The 22924-nt window shown below is 31.6% G+C and overlaps 1 protein-coding gene across 1 annotated transcript in view; it reads right to left on the bottom strand.

Annotated features, from left to right (window-relative positions):
- The window catches only part of LOC128992785 (uncharacterized), a 195664-nt gene that overhangs the window by 77722 nt on the left and 95018 nt on the right, over positions 1-22924 (bottom strand). The window contains exon 4 of the mRNA XM_054416525.1: positions 11590-11617. The gene's annotated coding sequence lies outside the window, so the exon portion shown is untranslated. The remainder of the gene's footprint in view (positions 1-11589; positions 11618-22924) is intronic.

Genomic DNA, 22924 nt, shown 5'->3' with positions numbered 1-22924 from the left:
AAAATCATCAATTCCTGTTTATGTACCTTGATATTAATCTATTAACAATCCCTGAAAGAGGAATTAGATTCATATTTTTTAGTCCAAGTATTTTTATTCAATAAATATACCACAGATAATCTTTCAACAGCTGATGTGATACGAGAAAGTTTACCTTACCCTACTGATACGTTTCAACGTGTAAATATACTGTCAAAGTGTGACTGTAAGTTAACTCCCTGCAGCAATTACCCAGAAAGCCAGTTCAACGCGACAGAACAGCTGTGAGGTGGATTCTGACAGAAACAGAACCGGACCAATTATGAACCCTTGTCGAACTCCCAACGGAACATCCATCATGTTAGTCTTCAGCACTTGTCTCACAGGATTGCGAACAATTTAGGGAATGGACTTTGATCGAAACTACTTCAGAGAAGTAATCTTATAATAGTAAAATTTGTTTCTTATTTGTTGTATCCTTTGTTAATTATTTAATTGAGGGGTAACGTCTTTGTAAAAATGTCATTTAGTTTTTTACCTAAAAAGTACTTAATAATGGATCTGGCCTGATACATATCTAATTAATTAGGGCTATTAATTAACAGTCCTGTCTAAGGAACATGTTGGCCTTAGTCAGTTTCAAGACTTAAAAGATCGCGCCAATCATTACACTCATCTCCATTCATTCATGGCTTAAAATACCTACCTTCGTTTAGTCGCCATTTCAATTAAAAATAATTATTGTTAATAAAATCTTCCCACTTGTTGGCAAGCATGACAAAACACGTTGAGTGGTTGGAGCAATTCAATCTTTGGATTTCATTTGGTTAAAACTAGCGATCCTATAACACTAAAATAGTTTACTTTAAACAAATTACTGTTTAGCTTTATTATTTCATGTAGTGGTCATGTACTGAACTTATATGTACATTCAAGTAATTAAATAGCATGTTGGCTAGAATGGAAAAAATAACGCTAAAACGGTAAGTGGTTAGAGTGTGTTTCTTCTTCAGTCCTGGGTAAAAAAATTGGTAAACAATTAGCGATCCTGTAACATTACAATTGTTTTAATACAAACAATTTCTGATTACTCTTACAGCCTTAGATTGTCTTAGATTGATGACGTAGTGGTTTTGGGCTCAACTGTAAACTTAAACTGTACATTCAAGCTATAGTTAAATGAAAATAACTCCCTTTATGAAAGGAAAATAAAGAAACTCCCTCCAGAAAAGGTTATACGAGGTTGAACCACGAACTATTTTTCAAAATAATATTACAACTATTCCATCAGAAAATACAATTGCTACGCAAAATTTCTAATTGAGATAACGCAGACTATATTTACCCAGCAACAGAAACAAAGCGGCTCAAATATTTTCCCTTGTTTTCCCTAACAGTGAGTGACAGGGAAATCCAGGATTTGTTAGTGGCAGAAACATGATGATGCGTTCCGAAGCTATCTTCTATATATTTATATTCTGGAGCACTTTTTTTTCTTGCTGCTTTGTACTATAAAAAGCAATTTACGCAGGTACATCTTTTACTTTTGCCGTTACTTTTTGAAACATATATAGTTAAAATAGATGTATCAGATGATCATAAAAGTACCATGGTAATACATATTAAACTTGCATTCCTATAGTAATCAAATACATTCGTAGTGAACAATGCTACCAGCAAGTAGTTTCAAGTATGACACTAGTGACAATGCCACAATCCCTAGGTCTAACCTGAAGTAATGTGAAAAACGATCCCAGGCTCCTGCCTAGCATCCTAGGACAAAAAGTGACCCTAAAATATGATGTCATTGGTAGTTTAACGAATTTGTATATGACCAATATGTAAGAACGTTTTAAAATGAGTAGGTAACAACTGTTACAGTTTATTTTTATAGTTTTCGTTAGCTGAATAATAAATCAAGAGTCATTGTTTGGCAAGGTTTTCAAAAAAGATCTGTTGATTTACTAAACAATTCAGGTCATATAAACTAACTTTATAAACTAACTTAATAAACTTAACTGTATAAACGAACTCTCTTAGAAACCACAGCAATTATTTTGTAGTGTATTTAGTCCAATAACCAATTATTAGTAATTTACGGAGCTCATTTAAAGTTCTGGAACGAACTCAATTAAAGTTAGTAACAGTAAAATGTAATTTATCTTAGAAATAAGAAAGCTAAACTCATTGGCAAATTATTAGGTATTAATTTTTGAAAATAATTTAACCTCTGCTATCAACATTAATTACACCGTTCAACTGTTAATTACTGTCTAAAATGTTGTCTTAGGTATTGAATTTAGATTTGGTAAGAATTAATTTTTGTCGTTGTGTAGATAAAAAAAAATGTTTTTAATATATATTTTATAAAGTTGTAAATTTCCTGTTAATTTAACAACACATCGTAAAGTATAACATACTTTATCGAAGAATTATTCGTAATCATACCTAATTAAAATACTTTCATTTCAATTTTTGAAGTTTAACTCTAGCGATTATAGTCACAAGTTCAGCGATCTTTATCGATTTAATCCAATTTAGATTGAGGAGTGCGGGACATTGGTCTAAGAGGTCCCGGGTTCAAATCCTGCCAACCACAAATAGATGTTATCTAAGTGATAATGTCACGATCCGTGAGCCTAGTTCAGTAATGTGAAAAACACTCCAAAACCTATCGTTCTAAAAAATTTTGAACAATTAAACAGCACGAAAGATACACTTTCAACAAATACAAGAGAAACAACTGCTGTATTACACTATAATACACCCTAAGTGATATGCTTACACTGGGAGAAACTTCAGGTGGATTACAACACAAGCAAATGTCTGCGTTTCGCAAATACAGAAACCGCGTCGAAGCTAAAACAAACACTCATCCTTCATTGGGGATGGATGGGGCGTCCTGTGCTTTGGTTTTACTCATTCTGTGTTGTTAATGTGTGGAAATAATTTGCGTAGTGTGATCGCAAAATAATGGAGTTATTGTAAAAATATGAATTTTGATGGTTTGCACATAAAAAATGTATTCGACCAAAATATTTCAGTTTTGAGAATCTGGGCTTCTTCAAGGAAAATGAAAATATAATATTTGTAATAAAAAAAATGTAAACCTCGATCGCACTTCAACAGAATTAAGCAAAGTAATGATTAATACATATAAAATAAAAAAGCTCAGTATTTTCATTTGGATAAATAACTTGACCACTTTTATTATTTAAAATCTGAAAGCCTGCCCGGTTATAATTTCGTTTAATGGGATGATTCCAAAACACATTCTCTTGAGAAAGGAAATATTTAAAAAGTAATCTTTGAGCAAGCCTATATTTTACTATAGTTTATATTCTTTGAAAATGACTCCTATGAACAAGCTACCGTATAAAATTATATTTGATGCAGCTTAAAAATCGAAACATTATGGATCATCATAGGGATTCATTTGATTTTATTGTACCAATCATGTTAGTTAAACGAAACATAATGCAATTTATATTCGGCTGCCACAAAGTGTTCAACTTAACCTCTTTATGCAATAAACCCAGTTTAACTGATAATTTAATCCCTGAGGACGTGGTAATTTCAAAATGTCACTTACTGTAATGTAATTTACTAAAACATAATATATTTCTATTACATATAACACATACATATATTGTATACAGGTGTATTCAATTTTCAGACAGACAAACAAAATTTCTGTGCATTGTATCACCCATTTAAGTACAGTAATACAATATACGTTAGGAACTAAAGAGTAACTCTAGACTAAACTTGAGTAACTCTAGCTCATTAGATAGGAGAGTTTTTACATACAATCTTATGTAATGCAAATTGTTTCTTTGTACTCAAACTAATGTTTTCACAATTGTTTGTGTAAAATATGACATGACACAATTAAATACAATGCTGCTTCAGTTGTTGTTGGCTTTGGGAAAGATCTTGCTACAATGCTTACAATACAAGGAAAATTATTAGGTAACAGGACATTTTCAACAATCCAATAAATATACACAGTTACAAACATGGAGACCAGCACCCCCTTTGATAATTCTAGAACACCCACGACAATACGCTAATTAATATTCTTGAAATTGTAACGTGAACCGAGAGCCAATGGCGATGATGGAAAGGGATCGAGAACTAAGTTATCAAGAGTTTAATGTACAAGTTGAAGCTCCAGAACTCTGACCAAGTCCAAGTTGTTCTGCCTGATTAGTTTTACAGTAACTTAGTTATCTTCTTCATATAGTTTATTTCAAATTTGCCAGCAGTAAACATGTTTTTAGTGGTTTGTAACTGATTTTGAAAGATTTTCAATCCAAATATGTATAGTTACAGAGTTAACCTCTTTACAACAGTGGATAATTAAATGTCTTCGTAAAGGCAATTTAAGTTTTGCTAAGCTATGCAATAAACACTGTACAAAGATCTTTTTCAACACACAATTTTAAAATACTGTATTGACATTTTTGTCCTTGGAACCATAGAAATCAGAATTTAGTATGAAACAAGAAATTGTGTACAGTATATTTATTGGATAAAGTCAACACGTTTTAATTATCTATGATTTCCAAATAACTTATTTGTTACGTTAAGGCGCAATCGATTGGGTTCAAGAGGTGGCTGACGAGGAAGAAACGATTGGGTCAATTATTATTGGTTCAACATTCGTCAGACAATACATCACGTTCCCTTCGACAGCATAACAGTGAATTCAATCCGATATTGATCTAAGATGTTAGTTTACAATTGAGTACTTTGAGTAATTACCATAGATAAAATATACTCCCTTAGTAGTTTTCCCATCCTTATGGAACAGCTGAAGCCAATTTTATTGTTGGTTCTGTCCGGTGCACTGTAGAGGCCGTGTTTTGTTTACAATTTGTTTCTTGTGATTTCAGTCATTTAAAACCTCGATTAACTAAATAATACGAATAATCATTAACAAATAACTCGTCCCCTAGTTATAACCAAACAGTAAAGCACAAATCAAGAAATTAGCACTAAAATAATAGAAATAAAATTTCGTCGACACTAGCACGAAGTAGACACGAAAAACGAGCTTCAAAATGTACAATGGGATGAGAAGTCTAATGGTATTACCTTCCAAAGTATTACTGTTTATAAATATAAAAAGGCCTTGCTGGTAAACAATGAGAGTATTGTAGTGAACCATTCACCAGGCAAACTAAAAAGTAGACTATACATTTCCATAGATATTAAGTATTTAGATGTATCAAAGTGAGGCACCCGATAATAAAACCTTTTCGTGTTTCTAAAGATTTAATAATATTCTGGTTGAGGTATGACCAGGTTTTTCTTCTTAAAATGTTCAGTTGGGCTACATGTAAAGGGAAATAAACCGCTAACTGCTCTATTAAAACTTTAAATTCAAATGGCTTACTTCGTGTCCGGAATAAAAAATCAGCCAGTTTAGAACTTTCGTAAACTTTCCACAATGCACTACAGCAAAACAAAACTCTCGACCGAATACAACCTTCCAATTAATTTCACTTTACTTAAAATAAAAACTACTAATTCACTTTTGTTTGTTCGTCCAAATAAATATGTAATCCATATGATTGGTTAGAATAGTTTCAGAGATGATTTTAGCGAATTTCCCTATAGGGAAGTAGCTATTACCGTAGGTGGCATGGTAAGACCTAGGCCCGGGACCGATTTCCTTTTTCATTTTGATGTCCCCAGAGGCCAAAAACACCATTCGTTCAAATTTATATATATATATATATATATATATGTGTGTGTCCGTGAACGCGATAACTTGAGTAATTTTTGTCCGATTTTGATGAAATTTGGTTTAAAGATGTAAAGCGGGATAAACTTGAATGAGTTTGCGAACCAGCATGATCGGACTATGGGAACAGGGGTTTATGGGGGGTTTTATGGGGTAAAAATAGGTTTTCCCATTTTTGACCCTAAAAACACGAAATTTCACAATTTCTTTTTAAACCTTTTTGTAGAGCTTAAAAAAAAATAATTTAGTATATAGAAGCGTTGTTATGCGCCTAATGGTTACGGAGAAAATTTAAAAAAAAATGTAATTTCAAAATTCCCATGTTATTCTTATGGAGAATAAGTCAACTGTTGTAGTTTGCTTGTTTATGAACATATTTTGATCAAATTTGAAAAAATATATTAATTTCTTACTAAACTATAGTACCTATTAATATTTTACATTAAAAAACACTTCTTTACCCTCCCTACTGCAGCAAACCTAAGTACTCGTTAAACTAATTATATTTAAATAAGGAATAAATGTGATATTTTTAGTGTAAATCCAATCAGGCAAATGGAAATTCGCTAAGTCTGCAGGTTTGCTGCGGTGGGGGTATTATTTCTCATTGCATATTTTATTTACAGTAGGGACCACTAGAGTCTGCAGTTGGCGACAGCCAATCACAAGACAAGGCTAGTGCGACGTTGCTATATCGCCAGTAGACGACACAAATTCAAATACTGAATAATATTTTCAAATCAGCTGGTATTATTAGATTTGGCAACACAGCACTGTCCTCATTGGCTCCTTCGAAGTCACGTGGTAAATAGGCTCCTCCCTCAACTGCAGACTCTCGTTGTCCCGACTGGTAAGTACTGTAGTGCTATTGCTTAAAACACTGGCACAAAGCACTATCACGTGCTAAAGGACATTTACAATTGGAGGGATTCAAACTTCCTTCATTGAAGTTATGTCCAGGGGCCTAAGTTCTAAACCAGCCAATTCACAAATATTACGGTATCGATGGTATTTTTTATCCATACATTCTCACCTTAAATCAAAAGTTGAATGCTTCATGTTTCTACCAAACACATTTTACATTTTTCAAAGATATATTTGATTGATTATGCTGATTCTCTATTAATTTGAAATTCACCTCATGTCCGCATGAAAAAGTATATCCCACTAACATGCAATTAAAAATAGTTTCAAAAATTTTTTTGAAAACAGACATTTAAAACTTGTAAAACCTGCAAACCAACTTTTAGGCGACGAAAACTTTTCCATTGGTTTAAACTTCATTTTACATCAATCACCCTTTCAATCTACCGTTGACAATAACCTATAATATAATTTTAATAGTTAAAACTGTTCCATCACTAAACTGAACTCTAAATTATGAACAAAATAGTCAGTGTTTCAAGGTATACTATTGGAAAGGTTGTAGAATACTGATGTTAAGGAAGGCTTTTCTACATGCAAACAACCGAAACATTATTCAAATGCGGTTAAGCGATGTTTACCCTCCAAAGTGACATGCTGTATTTTGTTACTTGAGAAAGAGGAAAAACGGAGGCGATTTATCATACATGCAATCCTTGTGTAGCCAACTTTCTATTTTATCAAACGTCAAAACGCGTAGCTAATATTAAATCGTTTTAATTAGAGATCCCTAGTCATGAAAATTACCATTTTCCGAAGGAGACAATATTGTTTTCAAAACTCCTTACGAAAGTAACTATTTTCAATAACAGCTGATATGAAAGAAAGTAGTTGTTTCCCAAACTCTAATTTAGAGCGAGGGAGAAACGATCAGCTGATTTTCCCTCGCTCTAAATTTACTTTCCCTTGCTCTCGATTAGTTCTCCATTTATCCACTATGCGCGCTAGTGTTTTGTTAGGTTTGTTTTAATGATTTAAATCAGCTGTTTTTATTGTTGCACAATCTAAATCAATACAGAAACAGGCATTGTAGTTTGTTTTGTTGTGTTTATAGCATAGTGCATGTTTGAAATTGCTCAAAGTATCACATTACTGATGATTTGATGAAAACAGCTTCAGAGGTAAATCGCCTTCCACCAGATACATCACAGGAGATATAAGAAGAAGAATACAGAAAGCTTAGAAACTGGAACAAATTGCAAAATGTAAAGTCAATTAAAGTAGGTGACGAAGTATTTATTAATATATTTATCTAAAAAATCTACAATTATGAAACCATATATGTACGTTGTGAAGTGTATTTTCAATGACAAAGAGTGGTCTAAACCCATTGTAATACTACTGAGATATGTTATTCTGTGTTTGTGTATTTTTGCGTCGTGATGAAAAGTATCGTTCATAACTCATACCGAAAGCTATTTCCGACATTGTTCCCGTCCTTAGCTTAGCCTCGCATTTTAAATTTGGTTTTCCTGGCCCCATTACATTTATTTTTAAACCCAAATAACATGCATTTGATATAGGAAAATTTTGTTTTTGTTATCTACACAAACACTAAAAGAGATACGAAGTAAGAATAAATTACAAAGTTATTATGAATTAAAAATCCTATAAAATTATATGCTACTTGAAATATGTATATATACTTGAACAATGGACATTTGCAAGTTTTCAATTTTTATTATTTCAAAAACCGTTACTTGTAGCATATCACGGTAAAGCTAATTTCATAACGAGTATTACAATTTTACCAGAAAAGGGCTAAGTACATTGGTATAGGAAACACAGAGTATTAAAAAAATATTGAAAAAAAAACTGCTGCCATTTTCGAACGAAAAAAGAGAATTAAATTCTTTTTTTGCCAAAGTGTTTGTCTATTAAATACCTTAAAAATGATGTCTAACATGTTTATATTTGAAAATTCCGAGATTCGAACTAGTGATCCTCAGTTTTTGGCACACCCTGTATCGGAATGAAGTTAAAAAATATTTGTACAAAACTCCTTGGGGTCGATTTAAGCGGGAAATAATTGTATTTCATCCTTGTACGTTAAGCCGTTTTCCGTAATCAATGTGAGACACCGAACATGGGACACCCTGTATATTCCTATAATTGTTTCAGCGACCACAGGTGATCGCTGGTCTATTTAGCACGTTAAATCGACTGGGAATTATTCGATTTTTGGGAAATTCGATGGTAGAACCTATAACTATTCGAACGAGTTCGCCAACTAACATGATCGGACTCTAAAAACGAGGTTTTGTAAGCCATTCAAAAACGAAGTTTTGTAAATTTGGTCCAAACCCATTTGTAAAGCTCAAAAACAAATAATTTTGCATATTTTGCGTTGTTAATACGTTTATTGGTTACGGAGAGAATTCCATAAAACTATTACGTACATAAAAATTCCAATTTCATTTTCTTGGAGTAAACTGTTGTATTTTGCTTGTTTATGGATATACTGTATTTTGATCAAATTTGGCAAACTTAATTATTTCATCCTAAGATTATACATTTCACAAAAATAGCCCTTTTCTGTAGCAGGAAACCTAAGTACTCATTTAACCTAATGCTATTTAAATATGGAATTCATTTGAGATGTTTCAAGAGATATTTAAGTAAAAATTCAATCAGGCAAATGGAAATTCACTCGGTCTGCAGGTTTTCTGTGGTTGAGCTTTTATACTGTACTTTTATAAAAAACCCGACAGCATCATACTACCATATCTTGTGTTAGTTTTAAACCGCAATAATTTAGTTGAAGCTAAAATTTGGCAAATTGCCTGATATAAAATATGATTATACAGGGTTATTCAAAATGAATGACCCAGTTTTAACGCTTTATAACTTTTAAACTATTAAACTTACCGCTATAAAATACACATCAAACGAAAGAGCAACCCAAAGAGTTTACGCCTTCCAAAGGCACATCATTTAACATCGATCCAACAGAACTGTAGATTTAATTGTACAAAGTTAAAAAGTAATCTCCAACTTCATTTACCACTAGAAATTTGGAGGTTACTTGACGTTTTTGCAAATAACTTTTAAATGGTGAGGAAATCGACCAAAGTGGAAGGTAATATTCCAAAAGAGAATAAAATTTCCTACAATCCACTATTGCGAATATCTTGAAAATACTCAATAAACGTAGCCTAAATTTGGCTTAAAATAAAAAAGTGTGAAATTTAATGTTTGCTATGTTTATTGTCTACATTGAAGACAGGGATTTTCAATTTTTTTTTTCTAGGCAATTTTGGTATAGTAGATTGTAGGAAATTTTATTCTCTTTCGGAATAATACCCTCCTCTTCGGTCGATTTCCTCACCATTTAAAAGTTATTTGCACCGAAGAGGAGGGTATTATTCCGAAAGAGAATAACATTTCCTACAATCTACTATACCAAAATTGCCTAGAAAAAAAAAATTGAAAATCCCTGTCTTCAATGTAGACAATAAACATAGCAAACATTAAATTTCACACTTTTTTATTTTAAGCCAAATTTAGGCTACGTTTATTGAGTATTTTCAAGATATGCGTAATAGTAGATTGTAGGAAATTTTATTCCCTTTCGGTATATTACCTTCCACTTCGGTCGATTTCCTCACCATTTAAAAGTTATTTGCAAAAACGTCAAGTAACCTCCAAATTTCTAGTGGTATAAAAAGTTGGAGATTACTTTTTAACTTTGTACAATTAAATCTACAGTTCTGTTGGATCGATTTTGTTTAATGATGTGTCTTTGGAAGGCATAAACTCTTTGAGTTGCTTTTTCGTTTGATGTGTATTTTATAGCGGTAAGTTTAATAGTATAAAAATTATAAAGCATTAAAAATGGGTCCATCATTTAGAATAACCCTTTATGTATTAAAATATTTGGCCCCTATCAGACCATGAAGATTATTATTTTACACAAGGTTACTGCTCTTCTCATGAGAAATTGTCATTAAATTTCAATTTTAAACAAACATTTCAAGAGAGAACAACCGCTGTTCACGAAAACTCAAAGTTATAAAGATACGTCAAAAGTTTCCTTTATTCATTGTTTCACTGCGCTGTAATCTTTTTAAGACGTTCTTAATGAGTTTAAACGCTAACCTAAGAACACTTAGTGGCTTTTCAACTACATGACTCTTTCTTTTCCTTTAAATATCAGAGACAAATTACGATTCAACCAAAATATAAAAGTTTAAAGGTAATATTTTGGCATAACAGTGGAAGTATTTTCTTAAAATCCTTTGTAAGAATTGACGTAGTTAACAGAATTCACAGTCAAGCTAAGAAGTTTAGTGGAAAACACTTATTATAAATGCTATCTCCTCCTGACGCCATCCTAGGTTACTTATTCATGACCAGTTCATTCCCAAGTTAATTGGGTTAAGATCCGAGGACTGGACATTAATATTAAACGTCTAAGTTAACAGTAAAGACGCCTTCTCAAACGTTCATCGCTTTTATTCGGAAAAGATCAAATGAAGAAATTCGATTTAATTTCTGGACAATAAAACAACTTAGTTTAAAGATTAGTTGTTTAAAAATGAAAATAAAACTCACGTTTTATAAAATATTTAAGAAAATCTTTTATTAAAAATATAGATTAGAATACTATTTACTGATTTGGTTTACAGATCCGCTCCCAAATGTTAAATAACGGAATTTATTAAACTTCATGCATAACTTAATTTCTCTTTGATTTGCCAATGTTTTGTGTGGGAAGCCTTTTGGTACTAAGTACTGTAATTTATTATTGGATAAAAGGTAAAGTCTCTAAATATTTTGACTCTAAATCAAAGTAGTGGTACATTTAAAGTATACAGAGTGTTTACCAATATAATTGGTGCAATTAAAAAAATTATATTTGCAAAATGTTTAGTTTTTTTTTATTAACAATAAGTACACAAACTACTTAAATAATACAATCGGTTTATCTTTACCTTGGTAAGTAGTCGTTCATTGGGCAATCTGAAACAAAAAAGTTCTTTATAGATAAGGTTAGTTTTGTATTTCGTATAAGTCCTTATAATATACAATAACATATATTGCGGTTTCGTATATTGTCCAAACTCAATTAATTTATAAGTAAAACTTCATGAATAACGGTGAATAGTCGGATGAAGGAAAACATTAGTATTTCATCGTACAATTTATTAGACAAACCAAAAGTTGTTGATCAGTTTAGTGTTATGTTTAAGATGGGAGAAATGTTTATAAACTTTTTTTAAATTATGACTTTAACGATTTCTGATTAACTAGTCCAAGATGTGTCATCGCATTAAAAAAATATTGTGATTGTGGTTTTTTAATAGATATAATATTAATAATGATTAATTTAACACTAAACGAAGATAATAAATATCAATTGAAAAATAGACCAGAACGTATTCACTACATAAGGAGTTCACTACTTGCAGCATCTATTTACAGCAGAGTCTGGTTATGTTTTAGTACATTTGTACCCTCGACTCAAATTAGTGAGACAATTAGGATCAGCTTTAAAATGGGGAATTTTCATCCCTTTTCCTTCTATTCAATCCCTCTACAATTCTTCATTCTTTTGACGTAAACTAAAATTAGACACAATATTTCGTTTCAAAAACCGCGATGTGTTTTAAATTGTAAATTTCTGGTACAAAATATTCTATTTTATTTTGTACAAACAATACAGCCGAATTTATTGAATGTTTTAAATCCATACTTTGACATGATATTACTCCGAATACGGATAAGTAATGGCTTTACCCAAGAAACACAAACATTTAATATCCGAGAAAATCGCTGGAGGCATTTAGCCCCAGCTGGTTCTGAGACAAGGTTATTGGTCCTTCAGGAGGATTGATGCTTTGCATTATTGCGTTTAGAAAAATAGTACCTCTTAGGTGTCAAACGGTTTTCTATAGATAAAATACTAAGGCAAGTTAAACAATTAACTTTATTCTGTAAATGACATCCTTGAGCACTCGTTTGTAGCGTTTAATTTATTTCTAGAGTCAGACTTAAAAAATTCGCTGACCAACTTTCTTTATAACTGTTTAAATGTGAACAGCTGATCTCTAAGTTTATCTGTCAGCTGATATGTGCTAAGGAAATATACAGGGTGTCCCGTAACTCTCTGGACACTTGCATATAGCGTTATTCCTTAGGTCAAGACAAACACATTTCACCATAGGAACATGGGTCTGTGGTGTCTGGTTTACCGACTGTCGGTATTTATGTGTTTTTTACAAAAAAACTAATAACTTTTAAACGGTTTGAGATACAGCTTTGATATTTTGCAAAAATGTTAATCTTATTAAGACTTATTATCGTTAGAAATTATACTAAAAAATAATTAACCGTTTCAAAATGGCGGCCATTTAAAATATTTGATGCCAAATTTCACAAAAACCGTTAACTTAACAAAAAAATTGCAAGACACAAAAAAGTTTGTAAATTTTATGTAGTTTTCAATGATACCTTATTTGTTAAGATTGGATAAATAATAACAGAGAAACGTGTTGTTTTCTAAATGTATGACCACTTTTCTCCATTTAAACAATGCTAATACTCCTTTTACGTTGTTTAGCATTGTTTAAATGGAGAAAAGTGGTCATGCATTTAGAAAAGAAGACATTTCTCTGTTATTATTTATCCAATCTTAACAAATAAGGTATCATTGAAAACTACATAAAATTTACAAACTTTTTTGTGTCTTGCAATTTTTTTGTTAAGTTAACGGTTTTTGTGAAATTTGGCATCAAATATTTTAAATGGCCGCCATTTTGAAACAGTTAATAATTTTTTAGTATAATTTCTAACGATAATAGGTCTTAATAAGATTAACATTTTTGCAAAATATCAAAGCTGTATCTCAAACCGTTTAGGAGTTATTAGTTTTTTTTTGTAAAAAACACATAAATACCGACAGTCGGTAAACTAGACACCACAGACCCATGTTCCTATGGTGAAATGTGTTTGTCTTGACCTAAGGAATAAAGCTATATGCAAGTGTCCAGAGAGTTACGGGACACCCTGTATATTAGACTTCAGATGCATTACACAGGGTTCTACCCGGCAGCCTGAATTTCAATTCAAGATGGAGGATATGGATTGTAATATAGTACGTTATTGAACATACCTCTATTGTACAAGCTCTCAACATTCTAAAACTTATTTGTTTTCACCGATTGTGTGCTTTTTGTACTCCTAACATATCATAGGTTGCAATAGGTGGGAAACTTTTGTAACTATTATTTAGAAGTTAAAATCACATGTGAAAAAGAATAGTTTACGGATTTTCAAAAAGGTTTTTTAAATACTTATAGAAACAATTAAGAAGTTTATGTTCATCCAGGGCATAGTTTGAATCTTTGTGAATATTTTACAGTTTTTTTTTCAACTCGATAAACAGTTTAATAATGCCACGAGGCTCTTTTTTGTAGAACTATGTTTATGTGGGTGGAACCCTCTTAACAAACGTAGTATGAACGCAGTTTTAAACTATGTCACTTCGTGGTATATAGCTTGTGATACGATTGTTAGAAACAATACCTAGTGCCACTTGTAACGGCTACTGGTGCTGTAAAATATGAATGATATCTTCCTTGGACCATTGTTAACAGTATAGCTCTTTGCCTTGAGCTAAGCAATATACCTTTAAAACCACTGCATCGAAACGTTTGAATCTTTAAAGAGTAATTGCGAAATTTAAATTTACATTATTTAAACATTTGCAAAAACTGAACTTAAAAACTTGTCTTTTATAGGGTTTTGCGGCATGTCATTTTTTGATAAACGTACAGATGCGTTAGAAACATATTTACTGTGAGCAAAGTTATTAGACCTTTTCCTATTGTTTTTATAATAATTCATGCACAGAAAATAAACGGTATTAGAAATCTGACACATACTTTCGCCGTTCTTTTTATTTTCTTTTAGCTTGTCAACAACCCTTATCATGGGTAAGCGGTATGGTATGTAACTACAGGTATAGTATGTAGCTCTGTGGACATCCACACACACATACATCACTTCGAAAACCACTTTTTTGGGTTCAGGGGGGCCCAAAACGGATAACTCGAAAATGTTGATGAAAACAATACTTTCTCCATATGTGTTTTTACGATCCGTGATTAAAACTCAAAGCAGTCTGCATTTAGAATATTTAGAAACGTATATACTAGAATATGAATGAAGTAAGACTACTTGCTGTCAAGTTGCTGTCAAGTACACCCCAAGTTGCTGTCAAGTACAAACCAAGTTGCTGTCCTAAGTTGCCTCGCTTAGACAGGTTCTCTGGCTTACCAAGTAATTATAAGACTTAGCAGCACTTTAATAGTATTATACGAGACTCCATTCCAAACTTGTCCCATCAACTTTCCAATGTGTCCACACAGTTGTAACCCAGTGTATAACCACGCGTATGTATTTGTCCTCTAGATGGCTGGCATTTTAAAATAAAACTGATACACAGTAAATAATACAGTTATGTTGCTATCTAAATCTCCTAATATATCAAAGTTTATTTTTCTTGTTTGAATCCAAGGATACCAGCTATATAAATTTAGAAATATAAAGAACTGAAAAGGAAAAATTAAAAAGTCGTGTTTTTGGCTCCTGTATTATTAAGTTAGGACAAAAATAGGTTTTACATACCTCTTGTCTAAATGTCAAAAAATTAAACTGCTCTGTAGCTTACATGTTTCGTTGGGAAGAAATAAAGAAAAACATTTGCAAAGCGTGCAACTCGTCACAAATACACAAAGTTTTATTTCCATGCAAAACACATTTTTTTTCCTAGAAAAAAAAACAAATATTGCTTATCAGCAGATTCCTAATCTTTCTTTTCATTGACCATTTCTTCTCCTGTGCTACATATAAGGTGAAAACAGGTAAATTAACTACATTTTATACATATACCATATTTGAACAATCTTTATTTTTAATATAGTTGAATCGAATCTAAACAGCTTCATTCCCATTCATGTTATGTAGAATTATTTTTACTAATCAAATTAGGTAAAAATACTTTGACTATTTATTTCAAAAGTGGGTTCTATCAAATGTAACAATGCTGACATATATTGGACAATGTTCCTACTTCTACATTGAGTTAAGACCAAGTTTAACAAAACTAGTTTTATCGACTGGACAGACAAGACACTTCTGAAAGCTTCTTTCAAAGAGTTTGTCGAACAACAACAACAGCTTGTTTACAACAAGTAAGATATTTCCAAATGAAAATAACTACAATATTGTACGTCTTATGATTATTTCAACCTAACCATCAGCATATTTATGAAAACAGAGGTTTTTGTAATTTTTTCAATTTCAACGATTTAAAACTCATATTCTATTCTATACTTTCTTTCTCATTTGTAAAACAAACCTTTCATTTTTTTAAGATTCTGTCACTTGATTAAAAGCATTACTATAAAATCCTTGATTGAGAGTGAGGACTTGGTAAAATTATATACGATAAATATGCATTTACAACATTTTCCATTTATAACATTTTCTAAATTTTATTAGCAGAATATAAAATGAGAATTTAAGTTAAAATTCTCCTAATGTAGAGCATATTTCACTGAAACTTGTGAATGTCAAATATGTCAAGCACGTTTAGAATGACGCAATGTGTCAGAAACACTGGATATGAAACAAGCCGGAGGTAAAATTCTGAAAACAAAAATACATGGTATGTTTTTTTACTCCAATTCTGTCAAATGGTTAAACAATTCATGGAAAAAGCACTGTCAAATTACAAAATTAAGATGAAAATTTGTTTACTACAAAATGGTGCTAATTTTACCGTAACTTTATTTGCCTTGATTTCAATTTATTTCAAAATCTTAATTTTACATACTCTCAAAAACATTTATTTTTTATATACGTTTGTGTATTCGAAAAAATACGTCAAGGTGTTTTCAAACGACAAATTAATATATAAAACCCGTTATTTAATTGTACTATATAAACAGTATCTAGCTTCTTTTTTCATCAAATGAATTGTAAAGATACGGGGAAATGACATCGTTCTATTATAAATTGAAAACTTGTATACAAATTTAAGTTATTAATAAGTTATTAAGTTATTATTATTTTTATTACTTTATTAATTTATTTATTAGTTTATTTATTATTAGTATTAAGTTATTATTAAGTTTTTGAGTATGAAAGATTCAAAATCTTGGTTCCTGACTAGTTTTTTTTCTTTCTAATGATTCAACCAACTAAATAATTAACTACATGGATGAAACAGATTTCCTTTGTTGTTGGTTTGGATATTTTCTCCCGGTAAAAGTCAATATTATGAAACCTATCAGTGGTAAGTGATGAATAAATGAAGTTTAAAATGGTTTAAGAATGACAGTTATTTTCTAATAAGAAATTGAGATCTTCTTGAAACAAAGGCATATCGTATATCGTTTGAGATTATTGGATTGGATGAAATCTAATACTCAATACGAGAGGCCATTCAATCCGTTCTTTCAAATTGTGCTTATGATTTACTTCCATAAGATATTTTGTACCGTATTGGTTGCAGAATTACCATACTTTATTATGATGGTTCCTAATTACTCTTAAATGAATTTTAAGAGAAATGGGTTACTTAGAGTAAGTAGTAGGTGAATCAAAATATCAATCTAATTTACAGAAGGGTAGTAATCTACAAAAAATAATATAGGCACTTGAAGATATAAAACATAAAACCCTATTTATGTTTTAAATACTAATTTCATAAATAAAAATGAACACATTTTTACTGAACAAATAAGATCCTTAAAAAAAAGAACTATCGATAAGACTGTTGGACGCAATACAATATTCTTTATGGATGGAAATATTTAATGTTGGATTTATAAGTGTTTGGTGTTTGTATTGAACATTTATAGAACTTATAACTCGGAAGTATTATTGAATTATAGTTACTTAAGATAAGTTAAAATAATTATATCCCATTAAAAAAGAGGTTGACAGCCTCATTTAACCTTGAATTTGCTCGCGTGTGTGTGTGTGTGTGTGTGTTGTGTAGCTTTGGACCTGATCTTGAACTGATTCTAGCAGTGAAAGATGAGCTAGTACAGTACAAGAGTAGTCTACGCTGATAAAATTTAGGTTTATCAGGATACGAACCCATGTATTATTCGAATCTCTGTCATGTATTCATTGTTCATGGTTCTACCAACTGAGCCACGGACCAACTGATCCACCGACCAACTCAGCCACCGACCAACTGAGCCACCGACATTCTGAGCCACCGACGGAGCCAAAACTAAGCCGCCTATTGAACCAGAAACTGAGCTACTGATCCAACATTTACAGATACACTGAACGCAACACTAGAGGCGAATAATTGTTCTAAACAAGTCCTTATTGCTCCTTATTCATAAGGTAACGTTAAATGATATTACAAAGACAAAATATAGTAAGCAGGTTAGTTTGTAACATTGTACTTAAGAGTGTGAAATTTGAATGAGTGATGCTCAATAGTAGGACAAATAAAATTCAAGTATTAAAATTTCATATTTTCCAACGAAACTGGGATAATATCCTGATCAGTCACAAAAACATTCGAGCCCTTTAAACAGTTGAATATTCAAATTGTAAAAGTTTTAATACACATGATGGAGAGGAAGCGCATGCATCAATCAGAGCTGCCAACCTGACGGTTATAACTTCCCACCAACGGATCAGTGATGCAGGCGTGCCAATCTAACCTGACTAAAACTGTCATCCTATCCATCAAGAGCTAGGTGATAAATACTGACTAAACCAACTGAAGCAAAGAAACTGTTTCTCGTAGGTTGAAAATTGCTTTAGTAAATCACACTAAAGTTACTTTAGGTGACAAATGGGGGTTGATCTTAATGATGTATATTGTATGCTCTCACGTGATAAGGTATGAGATTTAGTATAATCAAATGATCTTAATGTAGTTGTTTTGATTAAAATGTGACAATACTATTTCACATTCCAATTTTAGCTTAGTTTTATAGTTTAAATTTAAATATATATTTTATTAATACATAAATACAGTTTATAACAAAATGGGTTGAACAAATAAAGGTAACAAATAAAATGTGTTTTATAATACAAAAAATAACTGAATACTACATGCGGCTGATTAGATAGGTTCCTTATTTTTTATGTTAAAGAACCATTGCAATATGTAATAAGTACTGGAGAACAAAAACAAATAATACGTACCTATGGGTATAAACTCAAAAAGGCAAACTGTTTATGAAAGCACAAAAAAGGTGAAAACGTTTTTCTACAGATCAATTCAGTGATGTATAGTTTCAGGAAACAGAATAGAAAATGAACAAACTAAGAGAACTTCCCTAAAAGAACTAGGACACAAATACTTCAACGTCAGGAAAAACAAATAGCCACTTCTTAAACTTGTTCTCAAACATTTTAGAGCTAGCACTCGATACCAGAGTACACCATTATAAAATAATTTAATTAAGAACGGGGCACTGGGTGAATTGAGTGATTTCCTTACATCATTAGGAACTTAGGTTGCTGGTTTTGGTCCAGATTTTTTACTTTATAACAATTAATTAACAATATGTCAACGTTCGATATAACAAGACCAGGGTTTGGAAAGTTTTTTCTATAAAATAATTTAAAACGCTTCAAGTATAAACACAGCATAACTGGTACCAGGGGAAAATATGCAAAATCTCCTAAAAAAGGGAGTGAATAAAGCAATATAGGGTATTTTATAAAGCAAGGTAAAACCATATTCATGCTGCAAGAATATACCAAATTTTAATAAAAGTTTCAACTTTAAGAATATTAGTTAATGTTTACGTAGTTTTTGGCCCGATAAAATATTTCATCCAGTAATATATTGAATATGTATGCGATCAGTTAGGTGAGTTTTCCATTTGAATGAAAAGCAGGTATAATCAGTTTAACTACTGTGCAATACAATATACATGCTAATGACATATATTGGCATTAAATTCATATTCATATTTAGCTCAAAATTAGTAAACGAAGTATGCTGTTGTCAAGATGTAATGTGATTAGCTGTTGTTATTCAATGTTTACTGGTGTTTACAAAAACTATATTAATCGCTAAACCAGGCTGGAAATGTGAATTTCTTTCTCCTAATTGGGGCACGAAGATCACTAAAGTAGATGGTTTATTCACTCAAAATATACCTGTAGTCTACTATTTGTCACAACCCAGCAAAATTGAAGAACTCAAAGCAAATCAGCCTCTAGGAGGATTAACATTATAATGTTTAATCCTCATAGAGCAGCCTACAGTTAGTAAGAAATATTAAGGAAAGGTAGGTTTGTTATTGTCCCACCATCACATCCTAGGACGCTAGGTTCTAGCATTGACTAAGGAAATAAAAGTTTTGTTTCCCTTGTCTGTGGTTCTAGCCTGGAACTGTTTTGTACATTTCTTCAGGCTAGTCCTAAAGGGTCGTGGCATTATCAGCACTATCACATTGATAAAATCCATTTGTGATTGCCAGGATTTGAACCCGGGACTTCACGCACCGAAGTCTACAACTAGACCAGCTTGCTCCCGGAATGGGAACGTAATGGAAACGTAGTAGATGTTTAAAATAGAAATGACACCACTGTATAGTTTAATTTTGCTTAACCTAATGGATAACATTATGCCATCATGAAAAACGACAATACAATTTTTAAATATGTCAAGCAAAAACCAAAGATAATAAATTTTAATGGAAGGTATGAGGTAAAATCAGTTATGAATACTGTAGTTCTGGAAATGGCTACGTAAAAGCATACTGCGTAAAATTAATGGCTTGTTTTGACATGTCAGGGTAAATAAAACAATATCATAATTAGATCACAGTTTGTGAATTATTTTAATTGTTATTTTATGTTAGTCCCATTTCAACCGTTTAATGTATATTCCACTCCGATTTCAGAATGAAAAGCCAATTCAGACTTCAGATGAATTCTGGCCAAAGAAAATGTATTCATATAACTTATTCCCGATTTAATCAAAACATTATTTGGAATTCTTTAACTTCAAGTAGGCAACACTTTAAAATTTTGTTATATTTTAAAACCAAAAGTCTATCTTTACTTCAAGTCAAAACTTACTGCAGTCTTACTTCGAGTAATATTACCTTAGCATACTTGCATATATTTTGATTTAAATATGAGTCACTGATCAGCAACTGGATGACAGTAGACTGACAGTATATCACCAACTAACGATTTAATCACTAAAAGTAGGTTAGAGGTGACCCAAATGAAACAATTGCCAATCATTGAACAAGAGGAGATGATTAGGTGGTCGATGCGAAGCCTGGTGCATCATAATGATTCTCGCCAAATGAACTACACCAATAAATAGTCACTTTAGTGACTAAAATAGAATAAATCTCATGTGATGTAATATTAACCCTTATTTTCCGTTGCATATGCAATTTATTTGACTTATACCGTTAGAAATGCTTATTCATTCCTAGATCATATTGACTTTTTGATTGCTTCTGTTTTTTTTATTCTATTGTTGCGTTTAATAGTTATATTCCTATAAACATAAAACATATTTACGTCGGATTCGCTTTTTTCTTAGAGCAAACTTTGGAGAAGAATATGTCTGTCATATTTCCCGAAAACCACATTATTGGTGACAATTTTAAGACGAACCCCACGTTTGCGTTTACGTAACCTCTTAAGGTTTTTTCTACGATTTATTTTGATGCTTTACCTAACCAACATTAAATTTATGGCGTTTTTACCAACTATCTATTTAACTTTGTAGTTTCGACTTGTAAAACATAGTTCATAGGAATATAATTCCAAGTAATCCTTTTAAGGCACGTGGAAAATATCTAAACCTTTGAAGAACTCATTTCAATAATTCCCATCAGTAAATACAGCACCACTGTTTCGCTAATCAACTTGTGTGTACGTATTCGTACATATGCGTACGTATTGCATACGTCATACGTATGGTAGACTGAATATTCAGTAGCTACACATCTCAGGTGTATTTATAGCATGATTCATATCTATAAATACCCAAGGGTTGTGTACCAATCTGCCCCAGACACCGGCCTTACCCCCCTTACCCCTTCTACCCCTTTTATCCCTCCCACAACTCTCTGAAGTGCATTCCTTGCCCTGAATATACCTAAATTTCCTCATCATGCTAAACATAGTCTTAATCACTACAGTAATATGCAAACTTTAATAATTACTAAATGGTTATGTCTTTAAAGGTTCTATTAAGGCTTATCTCCTTAAAATACATCCTACATAGTTACTACAGGTACCTTTACAAGACATTATTTAAAAGCTTAAAATTGTTTATTAAAAATCAAAATTTGTGAAGTCTGTTGGTTTCAACGTTTTCTCAATGTATTTTTCTTTTGTTTGTTGTATTTTTCTAATCTTATTTGATTGGATGCAATCTTAATGGAACCAATTAGATTCGGTTAGCTAATGTAATTTGAAGTTTTTTTTTTATTTTTATAATTTTTTTATGCTTTGCTCTGATTAGTTTTTAGATTGTTAAGTCCAAACCTTGTTTTGGACGTTTACCCGTATTCCAATACATCTTTTTCAAACAAAGCAAAACAAAAACATGAGCCAGTGCATGTGGAAATTTCACTCAGGGAATTGTAATAGGAAAAAATCTAAATCTACGCGTTTAGAGTAAAGATTTGACAGAAATAGATGAATTGTGTAAATAAATCGTTGTAAAACAGTCGAACGACTGCGAAACAAGCTGCCTCAGAAGTTTTATTGTACATAGTCAAGCAATACGATTATTAATTCTTTTCGCTTATGAACTGAAGACGTTCGTTTGTACCCAGAACGGATTGCCCCTTGTAGGGTTTGCGACAAGATTTACCTGGATTATAAAGTAGGTTGATTTGCTTCATTTACATATCAAGCTAATTTTAAGACGATAATAATTTCATAGTTTTACTTATTGCCCACTACTTATTTGTTAAGCATTGCAATTATACGTTTTAATAATTAAGGATTAAGAAAATTAATTTCATGTTGATATACAATTTACATCCTTTTAGTCCATAATTTACTTTTGACTCTAAAAGAGGAAAAGAATTCACCTCAATTTGGCATCTAACAACTGGTATCCACTATAAATTTCGCAAGGAATAAAGTATTTTTCACCAAAATGTTCAACATTTTGAACAAAAGCCACATTTGAAGCGAATGCAAAGCATTGTTTTTCTGACACAACTTTTCCATCCCGGTACACGCTTAATCGTCAGCGACTCACTAAATCAGCTGTGTTTATTCAGCGTGGGT

The sequence above is a fragment of the Macrosteles quadrilineatus genome, unplaced genomic scaffold, assembly GCF_028750875.1.
Source record: "Macrosteles quadrilineatus isolate MER2022 unplaced genomic scaffold, UCM_ALF_1.0 Scaffold_4__1_contigs__length_99947679, whole genome shotgun sequence".
Lineage (NCBI taxonomy): Eukaryota > Metazoa > Arthropoda > Insecta > Hemiptera > Cicadellidae > Macrosteles > Macrosteles quadrilineatus.
Note: the sequence above shows the minus strand (reverse complement) of the source record. Positions and strands in the feature narration are given on the sequence as shown.